This window comes from Solanum stenotomum, chromosome 6 (genome assembly GCF_019186545.1).
Source record: "Solanum stenotomum isolate F172 chromosome 6, ASM1918654v1, whole genome shotgun sequence".
In the NCBI taxonomy this organism is placed as follows: domain Eukaryota; kingdom Viridiplantae; phylum Streptophyta; class Magnoliopsida; order Solanales; family Solanaceae; genus Solanum; species Solanum stenotomum.
Window position 1 is genome coordinate 42,042,611 of NC_064287.1, and position 19,102 is coordinate 42,061,712.

Consider the following 19,102-nt stretch of genomic DNA (forward strand, 5'->3'; position numbering starts at 1 on the left):
TTTTATGTGGCACCATTTCCTTTTTGGTCAGTTCCAAAAAGAATGTCACATTTCCTTATATGGTAAGTATTTAAAGGTACAATTCCTCTTTTACCCTTGTTGGTCCCACTTAATCTTAAAATAATACTCCAATACATTTATGAGGAGAGAGAAAAGTGAGTCTACTTTTTAAAGAGCAATTTGGTAAATATTTCAAAGTTTTCATTTATTTCTTAAACTCCGTGCCCGGTCAAATATTACCACATAAAAGCGGACGAAGAGAGTACTATATTATAGAAGCTAGGTAGCTACTAAATTATCATATGACATATAATAGAATATTCTCTTTCAAGATAGAAGGATCAAGTAGAAATTATATATACACAACATATTATTGGAGTTGTATTTGTAACTTATGAAGCTTACATATAACATATTACGAGTTGATCTCTAATTTTTTATTATTTATTTAATCTTAATTATGCACCATATTATAAGTAAGAGAGATCATTAACTAGAAGTAAATATATATTTGCCGGTCAAATTGTAAATTTCCGTATGACTAAGACTTAGGCTTCTCTAATATTTCAAATCTTGACTATATACACAAAGAATACGACACTTTGTTTTGTCACCTATTTTCTTTGCAAAAAGAGATTGAAATTGCAGGGCTGACATAGTTGTTGAAATATGATTGGCTGGCCGCTTCTGGCAGCATATGGAGAGTATTTAAGAAACTATAAATATTTTATATTATTTAAGAAAAAATATATATTTTCTATTGTTTTTTCTTTCTTTGGTGGATAGTAAAGTATCCTAGTTCTTGTCTTTTACTATGCCAATGTTTTTTCTATTCTTATATGTCTAATTAGGACTTGTAATTTTAATTCCTCTTAATGTACGGTTGTAGATATTGAAATTTTTTAGGACTTTATTAAGATGAATTCTATTTTAATTAGGGTTTTTAGAGGCTATTCCATTCTAAATTCTATCTTATGCCTATATAAGAGATATTATATTTTCTTAAAGATGCATCTCGAATGTCTCATAAATTATTGGTTATTCACAAAGAGATCATGAAGACACCAAGTATTGTCTTTTTCAAAGAAATCTCGAATATGATCATCAAAATATGTCACAGATTCTTCTTGACAATATTTCAAGTAGATCTGCAAATTCTTTCATGGAGATCAAGTCCAAATCACCCTAGGAGAGAAGAATCAAGGGATCAACAAAACTGTACCTGCACTATTATCAATAAAATATTCTTATTTTTTCATATTTTTTGGTGATTGCATTTTTTTTCTGTCAATTTAAAATCTGTTGCAAACAACGACAACCACATTTATAAATGCAGTTTAAGGATCTGCAGATGTTCAATCGAATCCTCTATGCTCAATGTGTTCAACAAGATCAATTAATTATAAGTTTGTTAATTTTTTCGCTATCAGCGGAAACTTTCCCCATCGTGATTGATACAACATCGAAATATAGAAATCGAAATCCTAACACTAATAACAAAGATAAAAGATAGATGAATAGACATCATATGAAAAAGAATTAAGAACAATGGTTATAGATCAACAAATATGTAACACCCCAAACATTACTATGCTAAGATCCAAACCATTATGTGTATGTGTATAGGTCCGTACAGGGAATTCTTAATGGTGAATAGGCATTAAGATCAATTACTAAGTATGGTAATTATTTTGGAGATGAATTAAGGTCGTAAGAATCCTCTAGTACAAAGTTAAGTTGAAAGTTTCCTTACCGATTGAGTTTCAGTATAAGATTTTACTTGGGTCAAATTCAAACTATCATATCTCTTAGAATATGAAGAGTTATGTGTCACATTAACCATAAAATTTGATGTCTTTGAGTCTTCTTTAGAACGACATCAACCTCTCGTCAATCCAATGTTTGAGTCTAAAATTTATGATCATTTTAGTTTAGACAGAGACATACTGTTTTGGACATGTGTTTACCTGCGTTGAACAATTTTTTATAGACGTTTCATGGTGAAAACGTTGATGGGCTGATGGAAAATCATTTATATCAGTTTTAGTTCGATTGTTCTCACTTTTGGCTATTATTTCAAGCCCTAAACTATTTTTTCTCTCCTCATTCATCAAAGTAAGTCTTTATCTATGGATTTCAAGCATTTCAGCTAAGTTTCTTTGTCTATTCATGAATTATTTATATAAATTTTAACCCTTGACCATAGGATATTTTTCAAGAAACGAATCCAAGAATTTCAAGAAAGAATTTTTTGATTGTTTTTCATCAAGTTAGGATTCTTCTTCAAGACCTGTGAAGCGTTTAAGATATCATAGTTAGGCGCCTTACATATATACTTTCAGTTAGTAAGATCAAAGTTATGATTTTCACCTCAAAATTCACGATTTTTGAATTCTTCTACTTTGAATATGCTAGTGTTTATTTTATTATTGAAATCATTATACTTTATGATTGTTAATGATCCTTGATTGATTCAGGGTTCATTCTATTCTACCACATGACCACTTCCTAGTCAAGATTATTTGAACATCTTGTCATAATATTTCTTATGGCATTGTTTTCATGAGTAAAGGATATTTCAAGATTTTAAAGAAAGTGTACTTTGCCTCAAGTGCATTACTTTAGAAAAGTTTCAAGAATATATATTCCGCATCAAAATGAATACTTCCAGAAAAAAAAATCAGACAAATAAATATATATATATATAAACAAATCATACAAATAAATTAAAACAAAGAAAATATATATTATATTGAAAATGAGGTGTATATATATGTTAATTAAATCTAAAAATTCAGTATCCCATACCACAATGTTTTAGTCCAATATCTACCATTGGGTCTCACCAATGTGAATGTGGTCCCTTTAAGCCACTGCCAATAATGTCCTATCCCATAAGCTTGGAAAGGAATATAATTGGTTTGTGTGGAGGGCAGGGGAATGGGGGTTGGTAAAGACTCAGTCAAAGCTTAGATGCATCATCCTGTGACTATTTTAGCCCTATGATAATAACAATGATATTTTTAATAATAATCCAGAAAAAAAGTTAGTAGAATTTATAAAGTAATAAAATGTTGAAAAATGGTTTTGGGACCGCAACTAATAGAAGAATTATTTTGAATATCTTAACTTGAAATAGAAAGGTAAAAGATATATATTTTTTATTAAAAAAGTATAGTCATACTTTGAGACTAGTTTTAGGTAAGAGATTACAAATTCAAGTTTCAAAATGAAGTACTAGTTTTTTTTTATTGGAAGCTAAAAAAATAAAATATAATAATACATGAATTTGATAAAATTCTTCACCCCTCAATTATAACTTTCGAGTTTAAGCATACTATACATGCATTTAAAATAATTGGACCAATGAATTTCCGAAATCCAAATTCTTGAATTTTGGGATCGTTTGGGAGCTAGTTTGGATGTGAGTTATGCATCTATTAAATTTTACATAAGTAATATCATATTTGGACGTAGTTGCATAGGAGGTATGTTATTCATGTATAAAGTAGGAAAATTTCGCAAATTGCCACTATAACAAACTTAATTAGGCTTCTTAACTATAGTTTGCATAATTACAGGTTATAGATATAGCTTACTCGTTTGTATAATTTGCAGTTTTGCACCTTGTTTGTATAATTGAGTTATTTTCGTCCGTAGTTGTATAAGTATAATTATGTTGGTAGATTTTTGTACTTATATATTTTGTATAAGTAAAATAAAGAAATATACAATTAGAATAACTATATACAATTACATATTCATACAAATATGGATACAACTGTAGATCTAAATTGGATCTTTTTTTCGAAGTAATACAAATTCTGAAATTATACAAATATGATAAAATTTGAAAAAACGAATTTATACAAACATTTGAACTTTAAACAGTCATACAAATTATATTATACAAATTACATCATACAAAAGTTATACATATTATATTATACAAATTCTGAAAACTACACGTTTATACAAACTTAAAAAAGTTATACAAAAAAGATTGGATGTATCTGATGAGAAAATTGAAAAATCAAAGGAAATCATCGCATATACAAATACAAACCGTCATACACAAATACAAATCAAACGAAGAATTATTAGTGACGAATTATACGAACGTAGGAAATTATGCAAATTTGAATCAAAGCCCACATAATTAACGTTAAATGTTAGTGCGAAATGTAAATTAATTAAATTATAGCTATGCTAACTAATTAGCGAGTAAATATTAACTTATTCGCACGTTATTTCCCTTAATGATGTGTGATTTTGCAATTAAAAATTCACAAGAAGTTAATAATGTATGCATAATTCTAACAACCAATCATCCCTTACAAAATTGATTGGAGTCTTTTTCATCAATTATCAATTAAAAATGGCATCTATCATTGGGCTGCCACTTGAACTTTGAACATATGCCTCTGTGGCTCCCACCTTTTGGGGGCCAAAGCATTGCATATCCAAATTAAATTCCAATGCCTTCCACTCTTGTTCCTTGTTTACTTTATTTCCCTTTCATATTTCCTTTTTCTACAAGGCCAACTCAATATTATTTCAAGAGTGAGAGTGAAATACCATTGCACCAACTTCTCTTTATGATAATAAATTCAACTTTTAGTTAGTTAATATTTTGGGGAAAAAAAATTTGTATCCACATCCATTGTTGAAGTATTATTTTTTGGAATATTAATTGCAAAAAAAAAAAAGAAAAAAGAAGAGATCTTGAGAGTTGGAATATATATCCACATTTTTATCTTCTTATCTTTTTTCTCATTAAGGGAATTGTCGCAAGTTGCTAGGTTCAATACGTGGACATATGGGAATCTAAGAAATCAATAATGTGAGTTGCTCGATCCCATTTGTATTTGTAGCTCCAAATTAGTAGTCTCATTGACAACAAACGTGACATTTCACCTCATATACCCTATTTCTTGAATACCTAAAGTGGAAAATTGTAACAATTCAATTCGCTAGTAATATTATTCGTTTTGAACCTAGGACCGCACAACTTGATCAAAAACGTGTTATTAATTGATAAGACTTGCTTACATATCTACCTAACATCCCTAGATTTCCTATGTTTTTGCCGATATGAACTTCTTATCTTAAGTTGGGGTGTTATAAAAATAACAAATTATGTTACATGTGGTTACGTAAAAGTGAGAGCAATTAATTAGTTCGAGGTAACCCATAATCCTTATAGCAATACAATAAAAGAGATATTTAGTGACGATAAATTTTTTTCTTTTAACTGCAATTGAGTTATTGTCATTGCATCCAAACATTTATATAAGAGTGTTGGTTATAAATGCTTTTGTTTATTATTATTGTTGTTATATAGTATAGCAACAATAATATTATTTATTATAGTGTTGCCTCTCTTCAAGTTAAATATGTAACGTGCTAATTGACAAGGACAATTCTACAAGGCCTAACAAACCAATGGAAGAATTCTGAAATAAGAATGAGATATAGAACAATCGAGAAGATGTATATTGAATATTTGAATCGATGAAAAATGTTTACATCATAGTTTGCATTGTGCGCTTATTTGCCTATTCTTCCTAACCATCTATCAAGTGACAACTCATTTCCTAACATAATCTTAACAACTACTAACATTCTAACTAAATAATGAAAAGACCTAAATATCCTCCCCTTAAAATTAGTACATAACAATATATCTTTCCCCTATGGGAAGAATATTTTTTTTAAGAATTTGACCAATCAAATATGAATATATATATATATATTGTGATGATCTTATTAATTAAGACTCGATCCACTAAGAAAATCTTTTGATGGTTACAACACTCGATGCCAAGTTTGACAAGCACCTAGCTTGTTTAGTTTCGACAGTTTCGTAAATAAATAAAATGGTTGGTTTTTCTCAAAGGAAGGGGTGGCTTAAGATTTTTATGGTAAACTCCATCACAAACAGTTAATAGCCTATCATATTTCCACAAGTATATATATATCTCAAAAAGACAATTGACAAGAGGGGAAGAAATAGTGCAACCAATATTAATCTTTACCAATTTTGTGGGAATAGTGCAAAGTCTACGAGGCCACAAGTGTCATGGTACTCAATGTTCACAAGTGATTGTGGGGCATCAATTGTTGCTAGCCTTTTAATCTCGATGAGTCGAGAGGAAATGACATGTGCATATTCCCAATAAAAACTTGAGGACAATGGTTTTCTCATCATTTACATACAAAAAAATATCCTTCTTTCATTGAATTACCCTACCTAACGTTTGACAGATTTATCTTCAAATATCTGTTACATCATAAGTTTTGAATCAAATTTTATAATTTTGCCTAAAAAAATTTTCAATTTACAAAATTGGAACTATTCACGTCCAAACACAATTTTAAATATCAAATACCATGACTTAAGAAAAAACATTCAAATTTTCACGTTTCAAATTCAAAATCTATAGTCAAATAGAAGCAAATCTTGATTTTATTGATATTGATAAATATTTTACAAAATTTAAGCTTAAGTTGTTGAATTTTATCAAATTCGTAATCACAATATTGACTTTGCTCCTAGGTGAATTCAAATGAGAGTCGCATATACCCATCTCCGAGTGATCTTTTTTAACCATTTGAATGATCACCAAGTATTTTCAAAACATATCCACTAGTATATGTCTCATCAGCAACGTAACCTCAATATAAAATATTATCATCAATATTTTTTGACTTAACATGCTATATTTATTCGTTTCCACAAATTTTCTCTAATTCATTGGAGACCAAAGAAATACAAAAAAGTTATACTTTCAAAAAAACATGTGGACGAGCTAACTTAGCTTGCAAAATGGTGTCAAACCTTTTTTTTTTTTTTAAATGTATGAACTAGGTATTAAAATAGATGTCAATTTTTTTTTTTTTTTTGAAATACTTGTTTTCATATAGAAAATATACACAATATTTTCGTAATCCGTAATGTTAATTTGTTTCCGATGTATAGAAACTGAATAAAACATGCATGAAATTTGTATATCAAGAGGTACATTATTTCTTGACGTTCATTGGTATTTTTACACCAATGTAGATATATTTGATAAATTTAGAAAACGCCTAAACATGAATAGTTTCAACGGTTCACGGATCTTTCAATTTGAATTCTTTCTCAACATGCCTCATACCCTACTATTTTCGAAAAAACATGTGGATGAGATAATTTAGCTTGCAAAAAGGAAAATCAAAACATCAACAATACCTAATTAAGCACATGCATATGTATTATTTTAAGCAAACATTGATCGATGGCAACCAAAAATCCATTTACATAACATAACTTGGTCATTTCTCATACAACAACATAAAAATCCAAAAAAAAAAAGTAGTCATATGAGACATCAATGTCTAAAACATAAAACATGATCATGTCCCTAACTTTAAAATAAATATGTCAAAATTTTGGTTAACAAAGAAGTTGTTTGGTAAAGAAAAATAAGACACGTATCAGTTTTCAGAATAGTAAGATATATATATTATATTGTTGAAAAAGTGTACAAACAAAGAAAATTGCGCTTGGTCGGGTATATGTCGGGGCGGAACTAATTGATTGAAGACGCGTGGATCATAAAAAATATCGTAGCTTCCGTTGAAACAGTTGTAACTGCTTTCGATAGATCAGAGTAGGGGTGCCAAAAATGAACCCAAACCTATGTAACCTGCTTAATTTGTCCATAATTTTAAGGGTTGGACTCAAGATAATTTGAATTGGGTTCAATCTCAACCCATTCAAGTCTAACCCATTTTAAGAGAATCCTCAATTGAACCCAATTCAATCTCCAATTTCAACCCGTTTTAAAACTCTTTACTAAGATACGCTCCTATATTAAAGGTATGAATTATTATAATCTATTTAACATCTTTTAGGATTTTATCTATGCATTTGTTACCTTTTTAAATTAAAAAAATCTTGAGCTGAAATTCGAATTCATGTGATTATAAAAGTTAAATATCACTATGTTAAAATTATTGAGATTAACCGGGTCAAGACCCAACCCGTTTTTTAGCCCATTTGAACCCAGCTCATTTGAGCCCAAAGTAAACTTGAGCGGGTCAAGATCCAACCCAATTTTAATTTCAACCCATTTTAGTATGTCTAATTTCAACTCTATAGACACATATTTTTTACTGAACCTAAAATTTTGCACCATTTTTAGAGCTGAAATATTTTTATAAATATAAATTAAATATTTTGACTTTTCTCTTATTTTATTAAGTTTATTTTAAAAGATTTGAAAACAACAAAAATAGAATCCCTTTTTAAGGTAAGTTTTATTTTCAATTGTTTAAAAAGAAATGAAAGATTACAAAAAATCTATATTATTTTTGAAATTAAGTTTTTATAAATAAGCTAGTATTTTTTTTTTATATATATATAGCTAGTTGACTTTTTCTTAGATTTTTATTAATTTTATTTAATTAGTTGATATGTTATTATAATTTATTATTTATAGTTAATTATTATTCTTTTAAGAGTAAAATAAAACTAAAACTAAAATAAATAAAAAATAACCTAATTAATCTAACAAACCTACCCCACTCCTATACCTACCCAAAAACATACTACACGTAAGAAAATAAAAGGAAAAGAAGAACAAAAACAGTTTGATGGTTTTTAAAATAAATAAATAAATAAACAACAACAATACCATACACCCCCACACCCACACTCCCACTTTCTCACAATTCTCTATACTCCCACTTCACACGACTAAAGGAAGAAAAAATCAATAACAAAAAGAGACACACACACACGTACCAAAAATCTTCAAAAAAAATAAAAAAAATAATAAAAAAATAAAATAAAAAATACACACACAGGAAAAAACATAACACACAGGGAGAGGCATTAATCGAAAAAAAAAGCAATATATACATTGTACCTTTTCACATTGTGATTGAAGATCTGGAAATCTATTTTCGCGGTTTCAAGTTCATGGCTCCTGATTATTGGTCCTTTCTTCTCGTTAACTAATTTTCACAAGAGGTAACATTTATTTGTATTCTATTTTTGTATAATTTTATGTCATTATTGTGCAAAACTTTGTTCCCATATATTGAAGTTATTGGATTTAATATGTATGTAACTCACTAATATTCTTTAATGTTATAATATTTAGATATGTTTAAATATGTTATATCATTAAAATTAGAATAAAATTTATATAATATCATAATTATTTATTGTATGCTTAAAGGTCCGATATTTACCTTTTTTTTGCTAGATTGTTGACACCCAATTTTGACCCTCCACAATATAAATTAATCATTTCGAGCTTCTCCAATTTCAAACGATTTAAAATTATTAGTTTTATAAAAAAAAAAAAAAAAAATTTAAAAATAATAATGAAAATAAATAAATAATAATAATAATAATAATTTGCAAGTTATTTTTTTTTTAATGTTTTGTCGCCTTTTTATAATCTTTTAATAATATACATGTTTTACATAATTAAGTATATAGTTGGTATATTTTATGAATATTTGAAAATCGTTTCCAAAAAATTTTATTTCTTACTTAAATATTTTAATTTAATCCATGAGTTAATATATAAGTTAGGTTTATATTTTGGGTTAATTAATTTTATAATTGATTTAATTATTTGTTTCGTCATAATTAAATAGCTCGTTAATTGATTAATATAATTCATCTTACTTTATTTTATGGTCAAATTCCCTAAATTAAATTCAATTTGTCTAACTTCTTAATTCCTATAGGCAATAATTACAATTCATGTGGCCATTTTCTTAATATGATTCTAAGCAATTTTAACCTCACCTTAACTCAATTTGAGACCACTTTTTGGGCCAGCATTTCAGCCAAATCCAAGCCCAAATCCCCTCAATTCAACCAATAATTCTAAAGGCCCAAAGATGGGCTGACTTTTCCAGCCCATTTCCTTTTGTTTTTCCAGCAGTCTCATTTGTTTCCCAATTCGCCCAGCCCATTCCTTTTCTCATACATTACAATATTCAGCAACAATTAAAAAAAANTCAATAACTATCTTTATTTATTAAAATTTATGATTTTTTATCAGTTAATTTTAAAATTGTATTTTTACATGTCATTAGTTACGTTCATTATATTTTTTTTAATATTCATTTTTATTTGTTACATTTGTTAATATTCATTTTGATATTTTGCACAGTCTAGAAATTTATCAAATTCAAATAAAATTTGCATACACAAATTGATCTATGATTTTGGATCGCAATCCCAAGCCCATAATTTGAGTCTATTGCATAATTATTTTCCTATTTAAGTTTTACTAGGTCAAAAAATAAGTGGGGGGAAAAGGTGGAAAAAAGTGGGGAAAAGTTGGAAAATAAGGGGGAAAATGTGGGGAAAAATTCAGATTTTAGCAATTAAAAGGTAAAGAAAAAAAAGAAAAATTTTGGTCTTCCAAAAAATAGCCTTCAAAGACATTCTCCGGCTAATGAACTGCCGGAACGAGCAGCCAACACCCACCTCAAACGACCCTGTTTCTCCATTTTTTTATTTGTTTTTCAGACCCCAACGAACCGCCTTGCTAGACCTCAAACTCCGGCGGGACTCAAAGACGAAACAACCAGCAAAACGCCGACCTCCGTAGCTCCGGCAAACAAGTAATTCTCTATATTTTATTTTTGTCGTAACTATCTTACTTCGTTCATTGTTTTTACAGATCTGGCCGGAGTTTGATTAAGTTTGTCTTCTCCGATTAGTTGTGTTGATATTATACCGTGTTATTTTGCTTTGATTGTTTATTCACAGCTATTGATTTGCTGTTTGCTATGATTCTTACAGTGGCTATGCTTTGATTTTTTTTATTTAAATTAAATGTTTAATGGTTAAAGAATTTTTTCAATTGTGATTTCATTCCCAACTTATGGATCTTTTATTAGGATAGTTACTCTCATTATTTTATATTGTTAATTCTTTATGACCTTATTCATTTGTTGACATCGAGTTATTTGTTTTAGTGCTAGTTTTGTCTTTATTATGATTATTTTATTGATTGTTCATTTGTTCCTTATGCTTATCTTATTTTTGATTGTTGTTTACTCTATTAATTTAATAATTTAAATTATATTTGTTATATTTTGTTGGATTTAATGTTATTATTAACAATGGTGTTGTCTTCGGTAAATTTTATACTTTTCAGTTACTTTTGTTAATGTAAAGATAATTTTTTGTCATTTATTGTTATTTTTAATTGATATTGAATAGACTTTATTTGTTAAAATTGACTAATGAAAAAATTTCTCCGACGATTTTGGAGGCCTCCACATTGCAAAAGACGAAAATTTAGTTTAAGTTCGTATATATTTTGTATGTTAAAATTGATCAATGAAGAAATTATCGTCGATTTTCAAGGCATTCTATGTTAATAAGACGGAGTTTATTTTTAAGTTATTGTTTGAGTTATTCATATTTATTTGGCGAAATGGTCTGGTGGACTTTTGTATTTGTATCTATTTGTATTCTAGACCTTTCTACTTACCATTTTGTCATCTGGACCCCTGAACCCATCCAAACACAACATTTTAAACACAATTTTTGATGTGGCATCCTATGTGGAAAGACTCCACGTGGGAGCGTGTGATACACACAAAACAAGAGCGTGAGACACCTTAAAAAGACGGTAACAGTCATATTTTTACCTTTAAAAACCATCTCATCTTCTTTATTTTCACTCAATACCATTGTTGGACAAATTTGAGCTTTTTTCTTGTCTTTTTCTCGATCTTGTCTCTTCAAATTTCTTCTCTTTTATTTTTTCCTCCGATTTACTCATCTTTTTTTTTTGTGTGTGATTCTNAGTTATTCTAATAAGCTTAAATTGCCTAACTTAAAATGAGTTTCGAAATTCAAAAACTTAGATAAACATATCATCCCAAGGATTCATCTAAATTAATGAAAAAAGAGGTTAAAGAAAGTTAGCATCAATGATAATAATAAGAAAATATAAACAAGACATTTTCGACCCATATTAAGTCCCCTTTGGAGCTGAATTGCCGATCTGCTGCTTGCTTAGTTACTGCTGGTGTTACGGTATAAATTGGACTTGTTAAAGTCCAAGAAATCTCAATTTTTAGCCCCTCGGGGGACTGCTCCTACTGCTTTGGTTAAATGGGACTGTTTAAGTCCAATTTTTCCAATTTTTCAGCTTTTGGGAGTGCTGTAACTGCTATTGAGCTGCTGCCAGTGATTTGAAGTTTAACCCGATGATATTAACTTCCTTTTCACGACTTTGATGAGGTTGACTCGAAGAAGAGGAAGATGCAAGAGAGGGAGTCCGTTGGACTCAATTCGGAGAGAGTGTTCATGAAAAGGGAAGAGAATGTAAGGATAAATATTAGTCTAGTGATAACAACAAAATAAACACCATTCACCACCAAACACAACTTAAACAAGCTAAAATAATCCAAACAGTTAGACAGACACCTTGAATGACATATTGGCGCACAAAAAAAATGAAATTCAGTTGTTATACACTAAATGAGAAACACTTAAACCTTTAGGAATAAACCAGAGGACTCAAATCTTAACAGAGGAGAAAGATTTCTAAAGCCAAACAATGACATAAATGATTTTGAACAGATCTGGACAACCGTAACAAAAATGAAAAAATTAAAAAAAAAAAAACCTTTCTAAGTTATAAAATATGCTCTAAGATGAAAAAGTTACAGGGGGCTTTTGCAATATGTGGAACTTGAACATTAATTAACAACTTAAATGACTTCTACAGGACAAAATTTGATCCTAAACTAGAAATACAAACCATTAAACAAAAGGATTAAGAAAACATGCAATTGCTATAGTTAAATGCAGCCAATCCAATAACTAAAAGGGTTCCAACTACAGATCATTACGAAGGCAGAGAAGTAGACAAAATAACTAGAACTGGTGCTTTTCACTAAAACAAGAGAATCTTATTCTTAATCAAACTCAGACTCTAATTTAGAGGAATCAAACTAGCAAATCAAGTTGTACACTACCGTAGGACTACAATCTGCCAAAACATACTCGAACAAGACTAAACTCTAAATCATTATATGATCCAAAATCTAAACAAAGGCGGACAAAGGCACTACATAATGCGGAATCTTAGTAGGCGAAACTACACTAACAGGTTTTACAAAATAGGCAGGCAAAGATGACATTTTAACAACACATACGAACTTTCGCAATACCGAAGATAGAAACTCTAAAATCAATGTAACTAAACGAGATATTTTCAGTTCACATCCTTGATATATAAGGATACATGAATTGCATTTCGAGTTATACATGTCTAATAAAGAAAGCGATTAGAAAGAAATCAACAGCCACACACATGGATTGCGAAATTACTTAAGGATAGATTAAAGCAACTAGAAACACAAATTTCATATGAGCTCAACTATATAAAACAACTATAATATATTCACATTGCCTGCATATGAATTCAATATCTAAATGCAATCATCTAAACAATATTGAAGAACAGAAACTCACCACATTTGGTGATTAAAAGATCTGTCTATAAAATCAAGTAAGAAACAGATAATAGCTAGAATCGAAATGCCTTAAAAGAACAATTTTCCAGAGTTTGAGTTAAAATCAAAGCGAATCTAAAGCAGGTTACTTAAAACACACAAATCAAGAAGATTATCCTAAGACAAGGCACACAATTCCTAAACTAAAGCAACTCATGACCAAACAAATTCTACATAACAGAGATATAATTAGGCGAAAATAATAAGATGACACGAAGGTTACCTGGTTCTGGGCAGCGACTGGAACTCGAGCACAACGGAGACGATTCCACCTCTTTCAACTCGAACAACCACAAAAATTTAAACTACTGAGACGAGAATTCCAAAACCTTTTAGGGGTACTCTCAAGTCTCCAATTTTTTATCCCCTTCTGAACAGTGAATGGGGTGGGTTTATATAGAAACCCAAGAATCCAAAAAATGGACGAAATATCGATGTGGGACTGCTGCAAATTGAAAATCATTTGAGAAGCGATGTGGGAGAGGCCAAAATCTCCAATTTTCGCAATGGATAAAGTGTAAGAGCTGGAGAGTGTACGAATTTGCAACGAAATTGAAAAGGAAAAAAGAAATTGGAATGGACCACACCATGGTTGCCTCCGGAACCTCCGCGTGTCTTTATGCTCGTGCTAAGCACGCGGATTGTACGGATTATGAAGTAGAAAAGGGTAAATTTGAGGCGGCAAATTGGATTTGGGAATTAGAATCCATAAGGCTGTTGGTGCATTTTTTTGGTTGAGAAAGAGGAGAGGAAGAGTAATAAGGGGATAGGCCGGATCTTTTGAGGGATTTGGGCCAAAACTTGGGCTAATTGAGTACTGAATTGGAAGTTAAAGGACTTGGTCCTTTGACCATATCCTAAATAAATTGCAAGCGAAATAAATTACGTATTTAATTAACTATTAAGCTTCTTAACCTTTAACAACACAAAATAATTATTTCGAAAATAAAAGGTTTTAGTTAAATTGTGAATTAATCGATTTTAAAGGAAATAAGATGCGTACTTAATTAAAACTTTAAGTTTTGGTAAAAGTGATTTTCCAAATATTTATTCAAAATTTGGAAATTATATAAATCTATATATTCTAAGTATATAGAGATATATTTCATAGTAAAAATAGAAAATTGCATTGAATAATGATTTCAAAAAAGTATTTATGATTTTTTTCAAAATAATTACTTCAAATTGTTTGAAATTTAAGAATCTTGAAAATTAATTAAATAGTGGAGGGCCAAAATTGGGTGTCAACAGGTGGACTTTTGTATTTGTATCTTCTTTGTATTCTAGACCTTTCTACTTACCCTTTTGTCATCTGGACCCCTGAACCCATCCAAACACAACATTTTAAACACAATTTTTGATGTGGCATCCTATGTGGAAAGACTCCACATGGGAGCGTGTGATACACACAAAACAAGAGCGTGAGACACCTTAAAAAGACAGTAACAATCATATTTTTACCTTTAAAAACCATCTCATCTTCTTTATTTTCACTCAATACCATCGTTGGACAAATTTGAGCTTTTTTCTTGTCTTTTTCTCGATCTTGTCTCTTCAAATTTCTTCTCTTTTATTTTTTCCTCCGATTTACTCATCTTTTTTTTTTGTGTGTGATTCTATTGTATTTTTGTTGGTCTCCACGATGACAACTCGATGTAGTCAACCTAATCTTGACAAAAGTATTTAGCTAATATCATGACTCAAATAAGACTAATATAAATTACGTGATGACAATTTTACCATTTCTCCAAAGCCTTGATTAAACCCTATTTTACCAAAAAAAAAAGAATACTAGAAAAAGAAAGTAGCAAAAAAAGAAAACAAGAATGGTCAGTGCCTCCCTTCTTCATCGGTCAAAGATTTAATTTTTTTCATCATTTCAATAGCTTCTTCTTCCATAGTTTCTCTCTCTACGCCTCTGTTTTTATAAAAATATATAAATTTATCTGAATTTCTTCTTCTTTTTGTTCTTCATTTCCATATATACATTGTCTCTCTGTATATCTGCAAAAAAAAAAAATATATCAAAAAAATAATTATAGTATAATCATTTTTCAGGCAAAGAGAGAAAAGGGGAGGTCCAAAATATGCAATCTTGGAACCCCATTACTCCAATTATTCACTTCCTTTTTGGTGTATCCTTTTTTCATATTTGGCCAGCTTTGCATAACCCTTTTTTCTTTTGTGTTTTGAATACCCTTTTGATTTTTCTTCTCTGTGGAGGGAGAGTTTTGCTACATAGATCTCTCTGTAGAGGAGGAATATGTGTGTTTTCTCAATCATTTTGAGGGTTTTTGATCATTTGGGGTTTTTTGATTGTCCTTGCCCAGATCTTGTTTTTGTGAATTGATGTGATGTGTTTATTTTGGTCTAATTGTTTTGTTGTTGTTGTATTTGAATAATCTGATGAGTAAAGATCTTCAAGGTTTTTTGGAAACAATGACTATTCTTTTAGTACGTATGTGGAATATAATATTCATACGTGGATTAAAATTTTATTTTTTTTTTGCCAACGTGTACGTGTTTGTGCAACACGCATCATACCACTTCAAAAATTGTGTTTAAAATATTTTGTTTGGATGGGTTCAGGGGTCTAGATGACAAAAGTGTAAGTAGAAGGGTTCAGAATACAAACAGATACAAATACAAGGGTTCATCAGACCATTTCGCCTATTTATTTAGTACTAATTCTTTTACTAAGTGCCTTTACAGGTACACGGAGTTGCTTCCCATTGAAGTTATTCGAACGGAGTTTGAATTATAATTTTTATTTATTATTTTGTATATATTGATGCTAGACAAATTTTAGGTCGTGTCTTAGTATACACAATATTTCTGCAGGCTCTCATTAAAAAATAGGACAGGCTTGGACCAAAGCCCAGATTAATCCGTAACAGTTGTTAGGCTCAAAATCAGCTCAAGCGGACATACTTTTGATTTTGGGCCCAATAGGCCCATTTTTTGGTATTTGTGATAATCTGGAAATTTTACTATTATTGAATATTTGATATATTTTTTGTCTACTAATTCTAATCCTTTTATTTGGTTTAACTTAATTGAATTCCCTAAAAGTCAAACTATATTCTTTATGTTAGTTTATTTTAATAAAATTTATTTTATCAACTCTTATATTTTTATTGAATAACTTTAGTCAAAAAAATTTATTTATTTTTCATTTAATTTAAAATAGTTTTCATACTTTTAATTAATCAAATCGGTGTAAATTATTATTAAAATGATTCAAATAAATCCAATTTTATTAAAATTTTAATCACTTGTAATTAATTTCAAATATTCTAATTAGGGTTCCTTTTTTCTTAAAAATTAAAAATTGTTCTTTTAACTATTTTCTCAAAGTTAATTAAATATTGTAAATTATTATTTTTTATGTTAAATTGTTTTTTTTCTAAAAAATAGACAAAATGTATAATAACCAAGTCGTAGGATAACTGCGTGTTAGCGTGCGCTTCAAATGCCTTAAAATCGTTCTTGAAGTGTAAATAACAATCTCTTACTTATTTTCTCTAAATTTTTAAAGACTTAATTTGTTAGAGTCTTTTTAAATTAAGTTTTCTTAATTTCTTTAAATAATTAAGTGGCGACTCCTTTCTAAGTATTTTTTTCAAATTGTATTATACTTAGAACGTTTCAAAAAGTGATTTTTCTAAAGGTTAGTAAAATTATGATATAACAAATATATTATAAGTTGAATTTATTTGTGTAATTATTATGTTTATTTATATTTTGATTTCTCTTAAAATGTCACTCCACTACTAAATTACATATTTTTCATTAAATAGTTTATTACTCACTTAATAATTATATTTTATCTATAATTAAAATGTAGATAACTTTAATAATAATTTTTTTTTTACTTTAATAAACTTAAAATGAAAATTTTATTTTTAAGCTAAATAAGATGAAAGTTTTATTTTTAAACTAAATAAGATGAAAGTTTTATTTTTAAGCTAAATAAGATCAAAATCTTATTTTACGCTAAATAAGATGAACATTTTATTTTTAAGCTAGATTAGATTAAAGTTTAATTTTTAAGTTAAATAAGATGAACGTTTAGATTTTAAAACATACGGCACAATCATGGAAATGCACACACAAAAATATTTAAGCTAAATAAGATGGAAATTTTATTTTTAAGAATGAATAACTAAAGCTTGCAAAGAAAATGTAAAAAAAAAAAACTAAATAAGGTGAGGATATTTTTGTAAAGAAACAACTTATTCTCAAAAATTATACAATGAATATTAATTTGAATATAACAAACCAAACAATAGTAAAAACTAATTACAACATAACTTATCTCAGTATAACTTATCTCAACATAATTAATCTCAGCATAACTAGTATTCAAACCAAACGACCACTTATAGTTATTGCAGTTTTAATGTCACTCTTGTTCTTGAAAACGACCTTAAACAACTTAGTTAGTCATTCCATACCTGCTCTACGTTAGCTTTTCCAAAGTTATACGGGGATCTCGATTGGTCCTGTTTCTCTTCCCCTACGCATCCTACGAATAGAATCCTTAACCTCCTTTAGTACCCTTATACACCTATAATATCCAAAATCATGACACCTCTTTGAGTACTTAAAACCACTCATCACATTGTTTATGTTCCCTTCTTCGTTCAAGAGTTTATGAAAGAAAGAGTACTGCCATCTCTGACTAATGAGTGTTTCCTCCCCATTATACTTTGTCGTCCCCGTTCTTAATGCACTTCTTTGGTCCAAGTCTTGAACCTTCCTCTCTCTCGCCTTGTCCAGCATGTACAACTTCTTATCCCCACATGTATCCTCTAATTCAACATACAATCATTGCCATTGTAACCGCTCACTTTGCCTCCTTCGTCATTTTTTACCTTTCCCAATTTACTCGCTTTTCCTCCTTGACTCTACTCTCCACCAAGTTTGCATATGCCACCTTTTTTGCCTTGACATTTCCTTACACGCACTTATTTCACCATCAATTCCCTCGATGCTGTTGACACCCAATTTTGATCGAACTATAACTCATTTATAGATTGCTATTTGATTAAACATGTATTTTAAAACCCATCTCTTTTATCATATTTAAATTTAATTTTTATCTAATTAATTATATACTTTAGTATTCAATTTATGAAATTCTTGTTATTGTTATTATTTATCTCATCGACCCTCATTTTTGAAATAATGATTTTCATACTATCAAATTCTTACAAATTTATTTGGTATAATATATAGGTACAATCTTATGAGATATGTATTTCTTTTATATGAAAAGTTATTTTAATAAAATTTATAGTGATATTATTTATCTAGTTTTTATTAATATATATAGTTCTTGTCAATGATTCAATATTACTTTCAATCTATTTAAAATGTAACCACTTCGCTCAATTTGTTGTCAATTGAGGCCAATTTGAACCAAATTCTGGCCCAATCTTGAAGGCCAAACCCCCAATTTTCCATCCAAAGGAATTGAAACAGACATACAACTACTATACAATCTATATATACTAGAGGGGCCATGGCCCGTGTTCAGCACGGG

The 19,102-nt window shown here is 29.2% G+C and overlaps 1 long non-coding RNA gene across 1 annotated transcript; it reads left to right on the top strand.

The window, feature by feature from the left end:
- Positions 1-10,325: 10,325 nt before the first annotated feature.
- Positions 10,326-16,581, top strand: LOC125867796 (uncharacterized). Its single transcript, XR_007446669.1, has 2 exons — positions 10,326-10,638; positions 16,267-16,581. It is a non-coding gene; the product is annotated as an uncharacterized LOC125867796 (long non-coding RNA).
- Positions 16,582-19,102: the final 2,521 nt, after the last annotated feature.